This window comes from Monodon monoceros, unplaced genomic scaffold (assembly GCF_005190385.1).
Source record: "Monodon monoceros isolate NGI ecotype Baffin Bay Population unplaced genomic scaffold, NGI_Narwhal_1 Super_Scaffold_3, whole genome shotgun sequence".
Lineage (NCBI taxonomy): Eukaryota > Metazoa > Chordata > Mammalia > Artiodactyla > Monodontidae > Monodon > Monodon monoceros.
The window spans coordinates 13740009-13759630 of record NW_021703780.1 but is presented as its reverse complement, the minus strand read 5'-3'; the positions used below and the strand labels follow the sequence as shown (position 1 = coordinate 13759630).

Below are 19622 nucleotides of genomic sequence, written 5' to 3'. Positions count from 1 at the left end.
TCAAGAAGTAATGAAATTGCATCAATGCAACTTGGCAATGCATAACAGGACATGCTTCTAGGATTATTTTAAATGATTGAAAGTCAAGTTGAATTTTTTTTTTAAAGACCCAAAATACAGATGAGCCAAGTAAACCCAGAAAGAAATATGTGAATGAAATGTTGGTTCTTGGCCCTTTGCGTATTCTCCACATCTATTTTCTCCAGATCCCTTCTTTCTTGCCCATTCATAACAGAAGGGGAAGGGTGGTGGGAATCTCAGAGTATGTTCTATTGGTGTATTTTTTTGCATTCCCTTTTCTCTTCACTGATAGTTTGAAGAGTACTGTAGTTGTCCATGGTTTGAGGGGGTACAGCCATTAGATCTGTGTTTTCTAGAGACAGCTTTGGTGGCAGTCTGGAAAGTTGACTGGAGGACTATGAGAGCGGTTGGAAATCTTGGTGGACAGGCAGGAGGGGTGGGTGAGAGCAGAGGCAGCAATGCTGGAGGGACAGAAAGGGAAGGATTCAACTAGTGTAACCAGGAAGTAGAATGGTTAGAATTTGGTACAGCTCACCTGAGGAATAAGGGGGAAGGCAGAGGTGTGGGTGCTGGTTGTTTCTAGTTTGGGCAACTCAGTGATGTCGGGGTACTAGGAATAGGCTTAATGGATCCATAAAAGTGATGGGCCCCCAGACTCTCTCCTATCACCCAACATTGCTTGCCTGCTTTCCTTGATGACTCGTTAGCTTATTACCTCTTCTTGGTTGGGGACCATGGCTAATGGCATCTTCAGCTTCCCTTGGGTGGTCTGGGGTATTGGGTGCTTAGAAGTGAGAACAGGTGGATGTGGGCACCACTGATGTAAATGTGGAGGTGAAAGAGCAGTGTTAATCTAGAGCTGTCCTAGTGTCCAGTGTGAAAGGCAAGATAACAATGTTTACCAAACTAAGAATACTCCAGATTTCAATGCAAGAAGTTTGGTATTTACCAGGTATGAACATTAGCCCTTCACTAAGTAATGCCTGATTCAGAGAACTTCTCTTTTGTGGTACAGCACACTGAAGGGGTTCTACCAAGATAGAAAAAAAAAAAAAGAGAACGGGGCTTCCTAAACTATAATTACTTAAATGTTGCCATAAGTAAATATTTTAAATGTACGAAAATGGCAACCTCAGGAAATATGACTAAGAAGTCAAGATGTGACACACCCTTTTGCCTTTTGTAGCTGTTGAAAATTTCCACCAAGAATGATATATGCAAAGAAGGTTAAGGTCAGGCTGTGAAGTTTCAGAGGGAGGCCAACATTTTCATGGCCTTTAATTTTACAGAATTAAAATCTAGTGATGGAGCTTACAAATGGGAATCCAGTGTTTAAGTTAGGTAATCTGTCATCATAATTAGATAAGAGCAGTTACAGTGGCTTTCCTTTCTTAACTTCTGTACAGAAATTTGGCATGGCAACAAAACAAAACAAGAAAACAGGTCTGCTCCTAACCACGTTGCTTGCAAATACACAAGTCTTGAACTTATTTGGTTTGTCTGAGAGAAAGAGGAGTTTGGGAGGAGAATGAAATATCTCATGAGTTGGGCATAGTATTGAAGGACTTTTGTTCTTATCACTTGATATTAGATTGTGTCATTTTATACAAAGTTATGTAGTATAATTTTAAAGAGTAACTACAATGCCAAGAGAGTGAGCTGGATTCTTCTGTATCGTGTAGTCTTTTTTGATCCACAGACTTTTTAATATTAAAATGAACATTTTAATATTCATTAAAAAGCTCCATGACACTTTGTGGCATTCATATTGAAAACAGAGATGTACAGCACACTTCAGTGAGGCATGGGACTACCAGGTAGCGTGTCATTAAGAATGGCTGAGCATTTAGAAAGCACAAGACATGATCAGTGGTTTTCTAGGTTGTACCCCAAATCCAGCCTTTTTTATTTTATTTAATTTTTTTTTTTTGGCCAAGAGTTAGTATATACTGTCTTACTTTCTCCTAAAATCAATTCACATTAGGATGGAATGTCACAGATAAACTGGCATGGAGCTTCTCAGTGAATGCCATTGATTGTATTGTACTATAGACTATTATTCTCTTTCAGCATATCTAAAACTTCTGGTTGAATGACACTGCTAATTTGTTTAATTGTGGGACTGAAGAGAAATATGTTTAAAAATAAAATTGACATAAAAACACATCCTTATGTTCTTCAGTGTTCATCCAAGTGAAGAGAAACAGGAGCAAACATAATATTTTGTGTTCAGAGATGTGGGAAGTGTTGTAGGAGATTCTCCAGAAGGTCTCGAGAACCCTCACCAGCTCCAAATATTTGTCAAAGATGAGACTCACACAAATGAGGCCACGTCACCCACAGTCAGAGAGTGTGCAGGAGATCCATATCGATGGGGGTCCCTGCCACAGGCGCTTTGAGGAAAGGAAGAGCTGGACCAGTTCTGGGAGGAGAGGTGTCTTGAGCTGGGCCTTGGAAAATGATTAAGACTAACCTAGAAAGGTATTCAGTATGTTCTGAATGATTCTGGGTTAGCAGAATAAAGGCCATTGATGTGAGGGAAATAATGGGCAGAGACTATAGTGACCCGAGGGAACTAACGGTTTAGAGAGCATTTGAAAAGGATAATCCTACCTCCCTTACCTTACTCGCCTGCCTTAGAGATGACAGGCATTTCATTGCCCATGTTTAATAAATGTGCTTTCAGAGGAATGGAGAAGGGAATACGAGCTGAGGGTATCTTGGGTTTTGTTTACAGAATGTCATTACCAGTACTCCATCCTCATGACCTTTTCAGCATCAAAAGATTGGACTTGACATCATCTTGCATATGTGGCTTTTGAGTGAGACTTCACTTTCCACGGGTGATCATTCTGCTTTGGGAGGCAAAAGAATCTTGCTGCTTTGTACGTTTATCAGGGTGGGCTCTGAGCCGATGCACTGAACACCTCTTCGCTTTGCAACAGGAAATGGATGAGAGCGCTGCATGATTTGGGGGATAACTGCCAGAGGAAGAATCTGCATTACTGAAGTTCAGTAAATGGTTCATTGGAAATGAGGCAGCACAGTGAGGACTTAAGAGACACAGACCCTTTGGTGTCAGACAGATAGAAGTTGAAGTCCTGAATCTGTCACTTAGTTGTTCAGCCCTTCGAATACGTTATTTAGCCCCATTCAACTTCATTTCTTCGTTTATTAAAAATAGGAAAGTGTCAGCCATCTAGGATGGTAGTAAGGCTTAAAGAGATAATTTGAAAGCTAAACACTGAAATATTAGCTATTATTATTATTACATGTGTACATTGACACCCAGAGATAACCAGAGTTGTATAGTAGTTCTTTTTAGCTGTTAAAGAGATAATGGTTCATCACTACATAGTTACTTCATTAACTGATTTCATGAAACAGGCCTTTCTGATTCCCTTTCAGGGTACTTAAAAAGTTCATTGTCTTCAGTTAAGACAAATCCTTCCTAGATTATTAAGGCCTAGGTTGGAAGAAAGTGTTTGCCAAAGAAGTCTAAAATGTACACCTTTCACAGATCCCTACCTGGGAGAATCCAAGTAACCAAATCTTTTCTTCACTGCTAATCCTGTCCTACTTATCCCTTCACGGTTTCTGTCATGGCCGTGGCCAGCCTGGGTTAACAGGCCTTGTTTAGGCTCACAGAAGCCAAGGGCAGGGAGGAAACGAAGTTCTGTGCTTTTCTTCTGGGAGGGATCTGCAGAGCTTAGATCGTCACCTTAGTCAGCAGTTCTCACTTTGAGAACCTCCAAGACCTCTTTGGGTGGGCAAGAGGGAGGACACCTACAAGGTCAAAACTATTTTTATAATAGTACTGGGTATTCATTTCTGTTCTCTCACAAGTGTATGGTGGGGCTTTTCAGACACTGCATGTTGTGTGATGATGTTGTATAATGAACATTGGTTGAAAATCTGCGTTAAGTCAGTGGTCACTTCCAGTGACCAGTGCTTGATGTTACAAAATCATGCATGGGAAAAGATCCATCCAAAATGCAAGTCAAACCAATGAATTTTAATAGAACAGAGCACAAAGAGTTCATTGATAAGTTTCAGATTCCACTTTGCTACCACCCTTTAAGAAACTAGCCCTTGTCGAGTTTTGGTGTAGCATGAAAGAAGAATTTCCACCATTAGCTGAAAATGAAGCCCAGATTTTCTCCCTGTGTGCTGCAGCCAAACAACATATCACAGCAAATTGAATTCAGAGGCACATTTGAGAATTTAACTGTTTTCTGTTTAGTCAGACATTAAAGAGACGTGCAGAAACGTAAATCAGTGCCACTCTTCTCATTAACTTTTTGTTTTGAAAAAAATGTGGTTATTTTGCTATTTTATGTAACATGCAATGGGTATATTGTTACTTAAGCTAAATGAATTAATACATATTTTAAAATTCAGTTTTCATTTCTAATATAACTATCATTAAATGTAATCTATGTAGTTGAAAGGGCTTTGGGGGTCCTCAGTGCATTTTAGGAGTGTAAAGGGGACTTTGGGACTAAAAACTTAGAAAACCACTGGCCTAGTGTATTGTTCACCAGGGTGTATACTGGTCAGTGCATGTCTACTGATTGCTTATTTCTTCTGGAAAAAGGTATTCTGTGTTCAAATATATTTTGAGCCAAGATGCATGCTTTCTCCCCTCTTAGAGATTTACCATACATATTAATATACCGGAGTCCCTCAAATGTGTTTCCCAAATTTATTCCAACCTTTTTTTCTCCTTTTTATTTTTAGGGTAACATAGTGTTCCATAATGGAATCTATCAGCCCATTAAACCACACTGGCTAAAATATGATATGTTACCCTCTCCCCATTTTTCAAAAATAAAAAGCAATTTTTATCAGGTACTTTCCTTGAAATTCATACTTCATTTAGAGGAAGGCCCATGGAAATTTACCACCTCATCTGACTGCCTCTCTTTTCCTGTCTTTTTAAAAAGAAAACTACTCATACCTTGTTGTATTGTACTATTTTGCTTATAATCTTTGAAGCTGTTTTGAACTTCTGTTTCCAAACTCATATGTTTTAAAACTCTATTTTAAACATTTTTCTGTGTTAATTAGGACACATCTGTTCCTTGTGTCCTAAGACAAAGTAATCTCATCCCCACACAAATTGTGCAAATTGCGCGTTAAGTCCCAGCGGCCTAGCTGTGGAGCTGTTACTAACTACTGTTTGGTATTTTTAAATGGCAAAAGATACCTTTGGTGATGCATCACATGCCTTTATAAAACACAGTCGGTTTTTGTAACAGAAAGATTTGTAAATGGCAGTGGGTTTTGTATTTTTTTTTTTATGACTCTTCCTTTCCAGTTCTTTGGCTTCCATTGGTTTGGGGCACAATCCTAACAGTTAAAACAAAAGAAAAATATTCCACAGTGTGGATGGGGAACATGTTGCTGGCTGCTATTTGATGGGCGTTTCCCTCCTAAAAAATAAGAATGATGGATTAACCAGCAGCAGCCCTTTCCGACAACAGTGCCTTTCTAAATTTGCATTGAGGCAGACGTGCAGAGATCATTTCTTTCTCTTTCTGTATTTCACGTGTCTGTGTCAAAGAAAGAATGGAAAAGTCTTAATTTGTTATAATAATTAAAGGGACAACAGCCTTTGTATTTTATACAGTTCCAAGAGCTTTTGTTTTTTTATATTCTGGTCTTGCCAGTTCCTACTTAAAAACTTAATATTGTTGGGGCTTCCCTGGTGGCGCAGTGGTTGAGAGTCCGCCTGCCGATGCAGGGGACACGGGTTCGTGCCCCGGTCCGGGAAGATCCCACGTGCCGCGGAGCGGCTGGGCTCGTGAGCCATGGCTGCTGAGCCTGCGCGTCCGGAGCCTGTGCTCCGCAACGGGAGAGACCACAACAGTGAGAGGCCCATGTACCGCAAAAAACAAACAAACAAACAAAACTTAATATTGTTGGCATCCTTAGTGACTTTCTGTTGTGAACTGAAAATTGATGTTCCCTTATTATTTAAAAAATTCAAGCAGAATTTACAGTGACTGTCTTATTCAGTATCTTGTTTTTTTCCCTACCACTTAGTAGTTTGAGGGAGAACTCTTTACATGTGCAAAAGAACCACATTCAGTTTATAGGAATATATTAGAGCGTTAGCAAACTGTGCTGGAAATTCTTTGATAATTAAATCAGCCAGGTTAACCAGACTGAGATTAACCAGACTGAGGTTACTCTTCACGCAGCAAGAGGCTGCTTTTCCATCTTCTTTGACAGTTGAGTATAGATTGTAGTGTATTTGGGATATCAAAAATTTAAGAATTGTAAAGCTATGTGGCAACTTAAGAAATGTGGTAAAAATGCATATGGGCCGTTGATTATATGAACTATGTTGTGTGAGCACGTTTTGCAGTAGAAAGTCAGATTTCAGGTATGCACATTCAAAGTAGGAGAATAGGTTATTCTAGAAGGGTCTTTTAAAAAAAATTTTTTTATACATCTTTATTGGAGTATAATTGCTTTACAGTGGTGTGTTAGTTTCTGCTTTATAACAAAGTGAATCAGCTATACATATACATATGTCCCCATATCTCTTCCCTCTTGCGTCTCCCTCCTCCCACCCTCCCTATCCCACCCCTCTAGGTGGTCACAAAGCACCGAGCTGATCTCCCTGTGCTATGCGGCTGCTTCCCATTAGCTATCTGTTTTACTCTAGCCGGGTCTTGACATGCGGTCATTAAGAGCTGAAGCTCTGGAGTCAGATGATCTGCGTTTGTTTCTTACCTCCATCCCCTATGTGTGATGTAACTTCTCTGTGACTCAGTTTCTCCAACTGTAAAAAGTCATCTAAAATTTCTAGACAGTGCCTTGCACATCGTAACTGTCTTAGTTATCTATTGCTATGTAACAAATTACCCTAAAACTTGGTGACTTAAAACAGCAAATACTTATGATCTCACCTTTCCATGAGTAAGAATCAGGGCGCCTCTTAGATGGGCGTCTCTGGCTCAAGGCCTTTCGTGAGGTTACGGTTAAGCCGTTAGCCCAGGCTACAGTCTCATCTGAAGGATGGGGGCGGGGTGTGTGCACTTGGGATCTGCTTCCAAGTTCACTTACACAGATGGCAGCAGGCCACGTGGGCCCCTGCACAGGATGGCCTCACAGTCTGGCAGTTGTCTTCCCCCAGAGTGAGTAATCCAGGAGAGAATGCAAGAGGTCCCGATGGAAGCCACAGTCGTTTTGGAGCCTCATCTTGGAAATGACGTTCCATTACCACTGCCCCACTCTGTTGGCTAGAAGCACTCAATCCAGTCCATACTCATGGGGAGAGGATTATACAAGGGCATGAATATCAAGAGGTAGGATCACAGGGAACCATCTTGGAGGCTGCCTATAACAGTAACTCATGCTTTCACTTGTATCTTCTGTCCACATGTCGGTGAATTCCAATGTATCCATCCATGGGTCTACCTGATACCTCACTAGGATGTCTAATAGACATCTTAAACTTAATATGGAAAAATCGGCCTCCCCAACACCTGCTTTTCCCAGTTTTTTCCATCTTGGTGAATGGCAGCTCCATTCTTAGAGATGATTGGGTCAAAAATTTGGAAAGATCCTTTACTCGTTTCTTTCTCTTAATACCATTTGTCAACTTGACCTTCAAAATAAATCCAGAATCTCACCAGTTCTCATAACCTCCTCCCCCAGTATCACCACGTTGGTCCATGTATTGTCTCACCTGAATTTTTGCAGTAGCCTAAGTGGGCTCTGTTTTCAGCCTTGTCCCATTATAATGTATTCTTCACACAACAGACAGAAAGATCCCTTAAAACATAAGGCAGATCATTACCTTGCTCATTCAGGCTTCTCTAGTGTCTTCCCATTTTACTTAAAGTAGAAAGCCAGAGTCTGTACAATGGCCTACAAGGCCTTTTGTGGTTATAACATTATTTTTTTGTATCTTATTTTATAAGATGATATAAATATGTATAATAAATGCCGTATAAATGTATGTCTGTGTAAACACATATTAATATGTTTAACTTATCTAGAATTTATTTTCTGAATGGTGTAGGGGAGGGATCTTACTCTCTCCAGATGGAAAGCTAACTTGCCCAGCACTATTTATGGATTAGAACACTAATTCCCCACTGAGGGGTTATTCCACCATGAACCCATTACTCTCTTTCTATGCAATCTGTGTCTGGTTGTTGGATTTTAGGATAAAAATGAATTTTAATAAATCATATAAGATAAAATTGTAGAGATTTTATTTGATATGGTATACTCAGTTGCATATAAAAACAACTTGAATTATCACTGAGAATTCGTTATGGAGAATACTTATGTCCCTTTATTTGATAGATAAGGAACTAATTCTACTTAGGAGATTGTGACTTAAATTTAAAAATCCACTTAGCTGCAAAACTAAGGTTAAAAAAAAAATCTCACGGCTTTTAGACCACAGCTTTTGATTTACATTGATATAGGGTACTTTGCTTCTGCTTCTGCTTATAACTGTTCAGAAAATTATCAAAAAATACTCATCAAATTTTAAAATCCTGTAAGGATATCATCTGGAGTGAAATCCTTGTTTACGTAGCTAACTTTCAGTGTTCCGGCATATCAATGAATGCTCTAGGCCTCTGGCATTCTTTTCTCCTTTCTGGACTTTTGGTCTTATCTCTGTTTGTAACTTCAGCTGGCAAACAAGAATGTGCAGGCAAAGGAGATTAAACTCAAGCCAGTTTGTTTGGTGGGTGATTAGCAGCACTGCTGAAAAGTTGGCCGAAGGAGGGAAATATATTGCAGTTCTTGCTTAAAAGGAGGTGTGTAGAATTTTCAGTGGTTTTCTTTTGATAAAAATTGTTTCAAAAATTGTTTCATGCTTGTTGCGCTATGTGTAATTGAGGGTCAGCTATAAATCACAAAATGAATCACTTTCACGTTCTTCACATCTACAGAGATAAGAATGGAAAATCTTGTCACTTAGATGAGTCTTTTTTTTTTTCTCCTCTGCAAATAGTCTAAGCCTTACTCCTCTGGACACCTGTCTTTGGCAGCCAGTAAAGGGCCCTGAGCTAATAATAGAGGCATTCTGCTTCTCCCAGATCAATTGGCTCTACTTGGTGACCAGAATATAGTCCAGAAAGAAATTTCTTTCTTTAGGGCAAGAATAAAACAGAAAAAGAGAGAAAAAGTACCATGAGAAAGTATTGTGCTTTTGGTAAACTTTTCAAACCAACACCTAACATTACATTCCGTGACATCATGCCCGTTAAGAGTCGGTGGACATGAGTGATTAAACCCAGAGTCTAGTCAAGGCACAGATTAACTTGCTCTGTGATTTTAAGAGGTTCCTCACCCTCTCTGGGCCAGCAGCTTTATTTGTAGAAGAATCTTGGACTAGATGACAAAGACATTTCCAGTTCTAAAGTACCAGGACGTAAAGCTGGAAACAAATAAGAGAATTGCAGCAGTTTATTTTTAGTAAAAGAAGATTGATACCAGCCAATAACTCTCAGTGGGCTCACTTAAATCCTTCTCTCTCCAAATTCTGTTTTTACCAAAGCGGTAAGCTAACAACAGTTTGTCATGCTTTGAACTTCCTGGCTCAGTGCTGATTTGTATCAATATGTTACTGTTACACCATTTGAGTGGGAGCTGAGTTAACATTTCATGAAAACTGCTCAGAAAACTAATAAAATCGTTAGAACCTCACTTTCGGTGGGTATTGCTAGCATCAAGAAAATAAAAAAGCCTTTGCCATTTTCAGGCAGTCGCTCTTCCAGCTAGACTGAAAATATAACGGCCTTACACCCAACTCACTTGTTTAAACGTTAACCAAGAGCGGCTTTCTCCTCCTCAAAATCTCTAAGTGCCTACGTGAATTTAACCAGTAATACACAACTCCCCCCCAAAAAAGCCCTTTTAAAAAACGTTGTGTATTCTATAAAGTAATAGCTTCAGAAGGCTTTCAAGGAATTGATTATTCACACAGCAACCTAGTGAGGCACAGGAAGTATATCCTCTCTCTTACAATTGGGTCATTTGATGATGAGCTTTGGCAATTGCCTGGGGACCTTTGGAGATTCATAGAGGGTTTACAGTTACAAGTAGGATGCAGTCACCGTAGTTAGAGAACAGGGTGACAACCTTCCAATGGGCTTTCCGAATAGATGCGGAAGAGCTCAGAAAAGGCTCAAAAAGGATGCAAACGCCTTTTGAAGACCGTTTCCAGGCTCTCAAATGGCCATTGTCAAAGAACAAACAGTGGGGTGGATTTGACTAAGCATCAGAAGAGGCTAGAACAACACCCTGTGACAAGTGAGCCTTGGAAGCTCACAGGGCAGAAGAGAACTTTTCAGAGCGACCTTGTCACACACAGTTCTAATGTGTGGGCTTTATCAGCTGCTCTGAGTGGGGGTAAAGAGGCATGCATATTCTACCCGTTCATTTCATATTCAGTGTGTAAAGTAAATGCCGCTTTCCAGCTTGGGTGGAGAAGGTATTTATCAAGATATGTCAAGAGTCAGAATGAAAACCCATCAATTACCTATTTGTAGTGCAAAATGGAAAATGTCCTGTCTGTCACACTTGGCCTTTTCTGTTCAATCGTAAGTAGCCTTCATTTAAAAATATTACTGTTGGCTCATTCAGTCTGAGTCTTTCATGGGCAGAATTAGATGAATTTTAATTTGAAACCTAACTTTCTCCACTTTCTGCCCTCGAGAACTGCACATCAGTATCTCTGTTTTAACGTAATGAACCCTTCTTTATTTACTTATTTCGGTTAGTAAACTTGAAATTTTGCAAGCACATTACCAGTGGTAGATGTCATAAGATGCAGCACCTGTCGGGCAGGCGCTTTGTGTTTTCTTCTTCCTCCCTCCCTCCCCATCACCAGTATTTTGGGGCTCCATATGGAGATCAATTGTGCGATAGCTTCATTCTGGTAATTAACATGCTTGTTTGAGGTTATAAAGTATACATCTGAGAAAGGCCAGGGATTTCCCCCTGAATATCAACGAATTGCTTGAAGTGGCATTTATTTTTCATTCTGACTTGGTGTTGTGTTTTGTTTCACTGCAGCATTCTGGAGCAAAATGAAAGAGTTTATTTTGAGGCCTCCAAAGTAGTGCTGCTACAGACCATGAACAAGAAAGAGAAGACCTCAGCCTGCACGAACGGTCTTGAAATGCAGATGGTCTTGGGTAAGTCATCCGAAGGACTTGGCATTCATTAGCTGTAAATTTCATCCATCATCGTTCATTTGGTGTCCCAGGCCATCTTATTCAAGTTCATGGTTATTTCTCTACAACCCAAGCAACAGGATGTTGAGGAAATGTTGATCCAGGGCTGCTGAGCCAAGAGAGCAATGACACTGACTTAGTGTGTTCCTTTCTGAAATTTGCAGAATAGAAGGATTTGAGCAGAATGCATTTGTGGTTAGGAAAGACCAAAAAGAAAAAAAAAAACAAACCCAAACAACTAAACACACAAACAACAAACTTTATCTTCCATATATTCCATTTCAGTGGAGAGCATAGGGGATTAATCATACAGGAGATAGTATTCAATCTAGTGGCATGTTTGTTATCCTATAAGTGAAGTATTGGGATGAGCAAGGTGAGAGGCATTGGGAGTTTCCAGATCCTGTTCAACAGGGTCCGTTGAGAACCTTTTAACTAAACATGGTACCCTGAATGACGGTCTTGGTACCCTGAATGACAGCCTTGGGGGTGGAATGCAAATGCTCCAAACTATAAATAAATATTAAATTCCAAACCCTACAGCAAAATAATGTGGACTTCCAAGGAAGTTTCATCGGTCTAGTTCAATGTATTTCTTGGAAACAGAGACCTCAGATGGAAGCCCAGTTCTGCTCACATATCTTGGTGACCTTGGACAATGTATCCACCCTCTTGAAATGAGTCACCTGTAAAAACACCACTATCTTGATGATGTCCGAGGTTGCTTGCAAATTTAAAATTCCACAGCTCACTCTAGTGAAGTTAATTAAATAATACTACCCTTTGATTCTTGCTGATCTGAATTTATCGTGTGCCCTTGGCAAGTCATCATTCGCAGGGGGCTCCCTGGACCAGCCAGTGTGAAGAAAAGGTGGCAGAGGCACCTGGGGTCCTCCTTCCTCCTGGCACTGATCTTGTGACTCAGCCCTTTGGTCAAGCGGGTCTTGCAGTATCTGGTTCATAATTTATTCCCTTGCAGCATTACAGAAAACATGGCGCAGTGTTCTATGAATATAATATTCGAATAAACGAGATAGGTTTCTTTTGAATCATTGTCTTCTATTTTTCTGTTGGGGATGTCACTTCTTCTTTCTCTGTGCTTGCAGTCACTGTGTTATGGGTTATCTGCCAGTTCTTTAACCCTGTGGAGCCCCAAACTTTGTTTTATGTTGAACGGAACCCTTTCTTACTAAATGTCCCTTTTCTGAAGCAGAGCTGCAAATGACACTTTAAATGATGCTCAGATGTCACTCTTGTTAGCAGCTGGCTGTCTGCCTCAGAGCAGTGCATTATTTGGGTTTCATAACAGCATTTTTTTTCTCTTACAAATGTTAAATTACGAAGTGCAGGAAACCACATGAATGCGGCAGAATGAAAACGCAAACAGTGTTATCTGGAGATGCCAGTTTTATGATTCTCCTGGTGACAGTCTCTTCCCTGCAGTCAACATAGGAAGCCTCTCTACCTGTTTGGTGACAGCGTTGTAGTTCCTGTCTCCACCTGTCTTCTTGCCTTGTCCTGCTGAATTGGGAGTTTGAGTTAAGACGACTGCAGGGGGCTGTCTCTTTCTATCCAAGTCCTGCCTGACCACCAAGCCCGGCTCATGTTCACAAAGTCTGCCCTGAATGCTCAGGACTTACTGACTGGCCTCTCCTTATGAGCTCCTATAACAATTAGAGCCTGCATCTTAAAAAAAACAAAAACAAAACAAAACAAAACAAAACCAAACTCTATGGCTGTGCATTGCTTTGTGAGTTGCAGACTTGAGGGCAGGAATCAGATCATAGCCTGGTGGTTCTCAAAGGTGGTCTAAGCCCCAGCACCTCCCCCATCAGAATCACCTGGACGTGCGTATTAAAGCTGCAGATTTAGCAACCCCAGGCTCGATGAGTCAGAATTTCTGGGGTTGCTGAGCCCAAGAAACTCACTACAGATAGCTCTTGCGCACTGAGGTTTGTGAGCAAGTGTCTCAGGCTGCTTCTTCATCCTCCTCTTTGCCTCGTTGCCCACAGCAGAGGGTCCTGATCTGAGCACATAGTAGGTGCCCAGGAAATGCTTGCTTGTTGATCTAAGCAGCATCAAACCATGATAGTTGTAATATCTCTTCAATCTCCTGACCTTTCCGGATATGAAGTCAGCATATTCTCTGAAACCTGAGAAAAACCCCTTTTTGTCTAAATGTGTGAAGCGCTCCTCTAGGTCAGAGGCTCCTTTGGAAACCTTTTTATGTCTCTTTCTCTGTCACCAATTGACTCTTGACTGTCCCTGGTAATGGCAGTAACCCTAAGTGTAGTAGAGCAGGGATATCAGCTGTGGGAGCTGGACTTGATGAGCTGACGGGACGGGCGAAGGCAGTGAGGATGAACGCAGTGCTGTGGTAACCTAGATGCTCTATCCTGGGCTCCCAAAGCCACACCTTCTGCCCTTGGCAGTTCGTTTTGAGTGGTGTTTCTTTCAGCTGTTAGGGCTAGCAGGTTGTCAGTTTGGGTGGCAGGAGAGCGGTCCCATCGCCGGAAGGGATAAAGTTAAGCTGCAGTGGACACACGTCACAGCACCCACAGTGGCGGCAGCAGATTCAGGATTTGAATCTAATGTTCACAGGTAGCCATGGTGACACTTGGCTGCCTCCTTCCCTCCTCCACTTGCTTGAGCAAGGGCTTGCCTGGGCTTCGATGGCCCAGAAGAGATGTACAGGGTGGTGTCTGCTCCTGGTGCACCTCCTGAGGGGCCTTGCTGGAGGATCCAGAACTGGTAGAATGCCTGACAGTTCGAGTCGGAAACCAAACAGAAGAACTCAAAGCCAGCCTACGAGGGAACAAGTAGGGGAATCAGGAAATTTATTAGCTGCTAGGATAACCACTGCCAAATGCATTAAACCCTTTTTTTGCAGCTTTCTTTGACTCTTGCTTTGTCACAGCTTTTCTTAGCAAAGTTGTACCAAAGCTGAATAAAGTGTGTGTTCCCAGGTACATTCAAGCACAGTGACGGGGAAGCATCTTCCTCTCGGTCTCTTGTCTAATCTCGACTGCGGGAGGCGTGGTTAGCAGAAAGGTATACCAGAGTGGATTGGGATTGGGCTTTTTCTCAGATTCTCAGCGAAGGGAAGAAGAAAAAAACATGGGTTTCCAAAGCAACATTAAGGGCAAAAGAGGCATTTTAATATGTGCTTCATGGACAGCTGACTAGATTTTCATCTGCTTGGCTTCTTCCAGATATAAGTTGTTGATGTAAGTGTCTTCGAGCGGTTGTTAAAGGCTTTCAGGTGAAGGGATAACTAGGGAGAAAATTAAAGGCATGAGAAAGCACGTGATTTTTGCAAAATACCAGATGCTGGCATTGCTGTTTGGGAGGTCTTTATTTCCTTTTAAGCGGCCATCCGTGGTTGGAAAAGAGAAAAACTGTTTTTAAAAGAGCATTTGTCTAGTTAGAAACTATGTCACTTGTGTTGTTTACTGTGAGGCAGCCTTGAGAATTGCGGGGTTACCAAACGGCCACCTGAATCATGGGCCCTGCTTCTGGAAGGCAGATAGAAGAAAAGAGCCAGCCTAGTACCCTCCTTGAATGCCATCGCCGGAAAGCTCTTTAAATGCTTTCTAGCTCAGAGGAGTTAGTTACCCTTCACGTCCCTGAGCTGCTGTTCCGTAAAGCAGTACCAAGCACGCCTTCTGTGAGATGTGTTATAATTCACTCTTCTCCTGATACCATCACGGGCTAATAATCACGTCAGTCCTTCAGAGCAGCTGTGTGGTTTGGTATAACTGTGAGAGAAACCACACCGGTTCAGGAAATGCAGTGAATTGTCTTCTAATAGGCATCATCAAAGCTGATGTCGATTGACTTGGAAGGTACCCCTTCCTTGGTGAGAATTTGAGAGCTTCGAAGGGAGGTGTTTGCACTGCCTCAAAAGAAATTAGAACTAAACGGCCACATTTACACACTGTTGGAGTGAAAACGGAAACTTGCCCGCGTTCGTTCCTGCACGCGCTCTGCCGGAAGGCATCATCACCTCGTGGCATCATTACCAGCTCTGCTCGAATGACTAACATTGCTCTCCCCTCCTCCTCGGAGTTTAAGGTCATTGGTTTCCAACTTCCTCCCCGACAGCTCCAATTGGAATATTACAAAGGTGTCGGCAACTTGAGTCTAAACCTGTACTTGTCACTCACTCTCCTGTCTCCCTTTATGGATTCTTTGTTTAGAGAAACAGGATCGCCAACCAGCTCATCATCGATGCTGGTCACCTCCTCCTCTTCCTGTACTTCATCCCTTGACCATGTACTGCGGTTTTGCCTCTTAAATCTGTTACAGTCGACCCCTTCTCCCTGTCTCCTCGCCCTTGTTCTCTTTCAGGCTGTAGCATCATTTGCCTGGACCACTGCAGCCACTTCCAAAAGTGTATTCTTGTCTTAAATCTTTCTGTGTTCCGTTCGTCCTACTATTTTCAGAATTACTTTCTTAAAGGAAGGATCTGACTGAATTATTCCTGAAAAAACCTGACAGTATGCGGAAGTACGGAAGAGTGTTTCTAATACACTAAAGTTCATAATTCAAAATTGTCTAGACACACTGATTACAAAATAATGGTGAAAATGGTGCCTGTCAACAAAGACTAGTAGTAAATAAAGCAAAAATGGAGATGTTGACAATAAGAGGGCGATTGGTACTTCTTGTTTAAAAAATAATACTCTTGGTGTTTTCCGGAGTAATGAATGAATATGATGAAATGAAAGGAAACATTTAAAGGATTTTGTTAGCTTTTCCTTCCCTTTAAGATGAAATGTGAATTTCGTTGCATGACATTCGTGACCTCCTAGGAACTCATGATCAGCTTAGCCTTTAAATCTCATCTGTCATCCCTCCCATCTCTCCACACAACGCTTCCTTCGGTTCCGAACATACTGTGTATTTTAATAATCATGCCTTTCTTCATGTTGATTCTTCTGCATGAAATTCTGTTTCTCTGCCCAGCGGACTCCTCATTCATTGAGGCCTAATGGAAATGTCCCCTCTTCCTCTACATGTACTAGAAGTCTTTGTTTCTGTACTGTCTCTGTGGATGGCTCGTGAGGGTGGAGATCGGTTTATTTTAAACCTTGTATTCCAAGTCTTAAGCCCGTTCCTGCATATAATATAGCTTAATACATATTTATGGAAGGTGAGCAGAAAGGAAAGACTTCATTTATAGGCATACAAGTAATCCTTCAGGTGAGATGTAACATTTTTCAGATAAGCTCGGTGCTAATTAACTTGTTGTAAAAATTATACAAAGTACATGTTTTTGGTTAAATAATTTTTACAAAAGTCATTGAATTCAGCATCAGACCATTTTCGCTAAACTGCTAGGGTAGATCTTTGGTGTTTGAAAATTCTAACGTCAGGGAGGATCACGTCAGCTTCTCAGTAGCCGTATTTGTGAAGTTACTAGAAATTGCCTTTTTTAACTGTTTTATGTCATGAAAAATCATATCGGCCAAATCAGAAATCCAAAGAAATAACACATCCAGTGCTGGCAACATAATATGAATATGTGGTATTTTTTTCCTAAGGGACTTTAAAAAGCCAAGACTGGATAACAGGAAAGGATTGATGTAACATTTTCAATTCCGAAAGTCTATTCTACTCTAGAAATACACTTGTTACTATTTTTTCATTTCTAAGAATTCTATTTGGTTAAAAAATCAAAGGAGAAAAAAATATCTTGGCTTAAATAAAATGAAAAGTCATCTTAAATTAATTTGGCATCCCTGAAAGTTCCTTTTCAAAGGGTGGAGTAGGATGGTTTTTTAGTATCACATGTTAAAAATGCCACTAAAAATCATCATCGCACTTGTTTGCAAGGAATTCAGAATGGGATTTGATGGGGATGAATGTATGAGGCGTGTTATGCATCTTTTTAAAGAATATTTTGTCGTCAGGGTAAGATTGTTTAATACTTGTATATTATTTTATAACATTGTGTATAATTTTTCCTATTAATGTTAGGTGATAGGTGATATAATTGCATAAAAATGCAAGAGGATCTATAGACAAATGATTAGAACTAATGAATTATTCAGCAGGGTTGAGGTTTGGCAGGTTTTTTGCATGATATTCTTACCCAATTTTCAGTTTTCTTGCCTATAAAATTATGCCAAAAGTTGAGCCATCATTAGATGACCAGATTAAGAAATTGGTCAGTCAACAACATTGAGCACTGACGAGATGTGTTATATACCACATCACTTCTCAGCCTTTCATGTTAGTTGATCTTTGTCTGTTTGCCACAGTGAAGAACCTTTGCCAAATTTTCTTCTTTTCCTGTCCTGAGCATTGCATTCATGTAAAAGCCCAGCCCTTCGGCTGTCTAGAAGATGCGTCCAGTAATAGACCAGGGCTTGCGTGAATGCATGCAGACTCGCCATTCACTGTTAGTTATTCTCTGGTGCACCGTCCACGGGGCTGCAGCGATGCCCCGTGACTGCTGCAGTTCATTTACCAGGAGGTACCGACTGTCGAATTGCCCTTTTGTGAGAGCCAGTACTCGAAAGCATCCTAAACACCTGGTGACAAAAACTCCAGCAGTCAGTAGACCACTGCAGTTTTCATTACAGCTTCAGGTGCTACCCAGGGTAGTAGGTGCTTCTGTTGAACTGCCCTCTGCAGACCATGTCTATGGGTCCATGGGGTGATACTGTGGCTGTAGTTTGCTGAGGTTGTTTAGCATTGGTGAGCACAGGCAGATGTGTCTGTAAGCTATAGTGGCCTCAGTTAGGAAGTCTCTTCCTGAGACTTTAAGGATCTACAGAACAGGATATCTTGATGGATCTGAAGTTTTAAAATCCAGCCCCGAAAGAACTGATTACGGTCATCATAAATTTGTTTTTTTTTTACAGCATTTAACTGTATTACCCACAAATTCATATTTATTTTACACTCCATAAATTAGTTAACAGTGTATGCATAGACTGTTTTTTCTTTCTTTTTCTGGCCTTACTGTGCAGCTTGTGGGATCCTAGTCCCTGACCAGGGGTCGAACCCACGCCCCCTGCATTTGAATCACAGAGTCTTAACCACTGGACCGCCAGGGAAGTCCCATAGATTTTTAAAAATTACATGGTAAATTGTTACAAGGCTGTTGGGAAACAACGTCATGCAATGTAAGAGCGTAGGTTCTAGAGGCAAACTTCCTGGGTTTGAATACACATCTGCCCCTTACTAGCTGTGTAATGTTCAGCAAGTAACTTAACCTCTTTGGGTCTTGGTTTATCCGTCCATGGAATAGGGAAAATAAAGCAGCATCTTTCAGAGTTGTGAGAACAAAATGAGTTAATGCACATAGAGCCGTAACAAAATGTTAGCTGTTATGATCATGTCACTTTCATGGTATTCACTTACACGGTTCCTCTTTCATGGTATTCACTTACACGGTTCCTCAGTTTGTAATAAAATGTTTCCAGCCTTCACCTTCCTTCAAACAGAGTTTATGAGTTTACGCTCAATTAGGGAAGGGGAAACTGGGGGTGAGCCCAGTTAGGGAAGGTGAGGAAATGCCGTGGGAACACAGAGGAGTGAGAGACTTGGTCTCCTTGGAGGTGGGGAGGACCTGGTGGAGGGGTTTTGGGCTAGACCTGGAAGCGAGGCTAGGGTCCCAAATGGCAGAGGCGGGAGCGGGGCGTTCCAGACAGGACGGAGAGTGACAGAGGTGAGAAGGGAGGGGCTGTGTGTGCCGGAGGAACCCTGGGGACTGGTTTGGTCCAGTGTAAGGTGTGTGAGGTGGAATAATGAGAGCTTGGGAGGAAAGACATTGATTTAATAATGATGAGGATAAGAATAATTAATGTGAATTACTGATTGAACAGCCATCTCACACCAGCTTCTGAGATTGGTGCTTTACATAAATTAGCTCTGATTGCAATTCACTGCAACATAGTTATCCCCATTTTACAGATGAACAATTGAATTAATCTCATATTAAGGTTTGGAATTTTTTCTTAAGTGGTGGAGAGCCATTGAAGGTTTTGGAACAGAAAAAGGTCGTGATCAGACTTAGCAGTGATTTACTTATCTGCTGTTTGACTCTTAAGTTCCCCGAAATTAAAGACACATCGTACACATCCCCGTGTTCCCCACGAGCAGTAGCACTAGACCTTCAACCTGGTGGATAGTCCGTAAATACTGGTGGAGTCTCTTTTAATTTTTATTTATTTTTATTTTTTATTTTTTTGCGGTACGCGGGCCTCTTACTGTTGTGGTCTCTCCCGTGTGGAGCACAGGCTCCGGACACGCAGGCTCAGTGGCTATGGCTCACGGGCCCAGCCGCTCCGCGGCATGTGGGATCCTCCCGGACCGGGGCACGAACCCGTGTCCCCTGCATCGGCAGGCGGACTCTCAACCACTGCGCCACCA

The 19622-nt window shown here is 41.3% G+C and overlaps 1 protein-coding gene across 3 annotated transcripts in view; it reads left to right on the top strand.

Annotated features, from left to right (window-relative positions):
• ATXN1 (ataxin 1) overlaps positions 1-19622 on the top strand; it is a 386096-nt gene that overhangs the window by 79627 nt on the left and 286847 nt on the right. For all 3 annotated transcript variants that reach the window (XM_029242536.1, XM_029242538.1, XM_029242537.1), the window contains one exon: positions 11077-11198. The gene's annotated coding sequence lies outside the window, so the exon portion shown is untranslated. The remainder of the gene's footprint in view (positions 1-11076; positions 11199-19622) is intronic.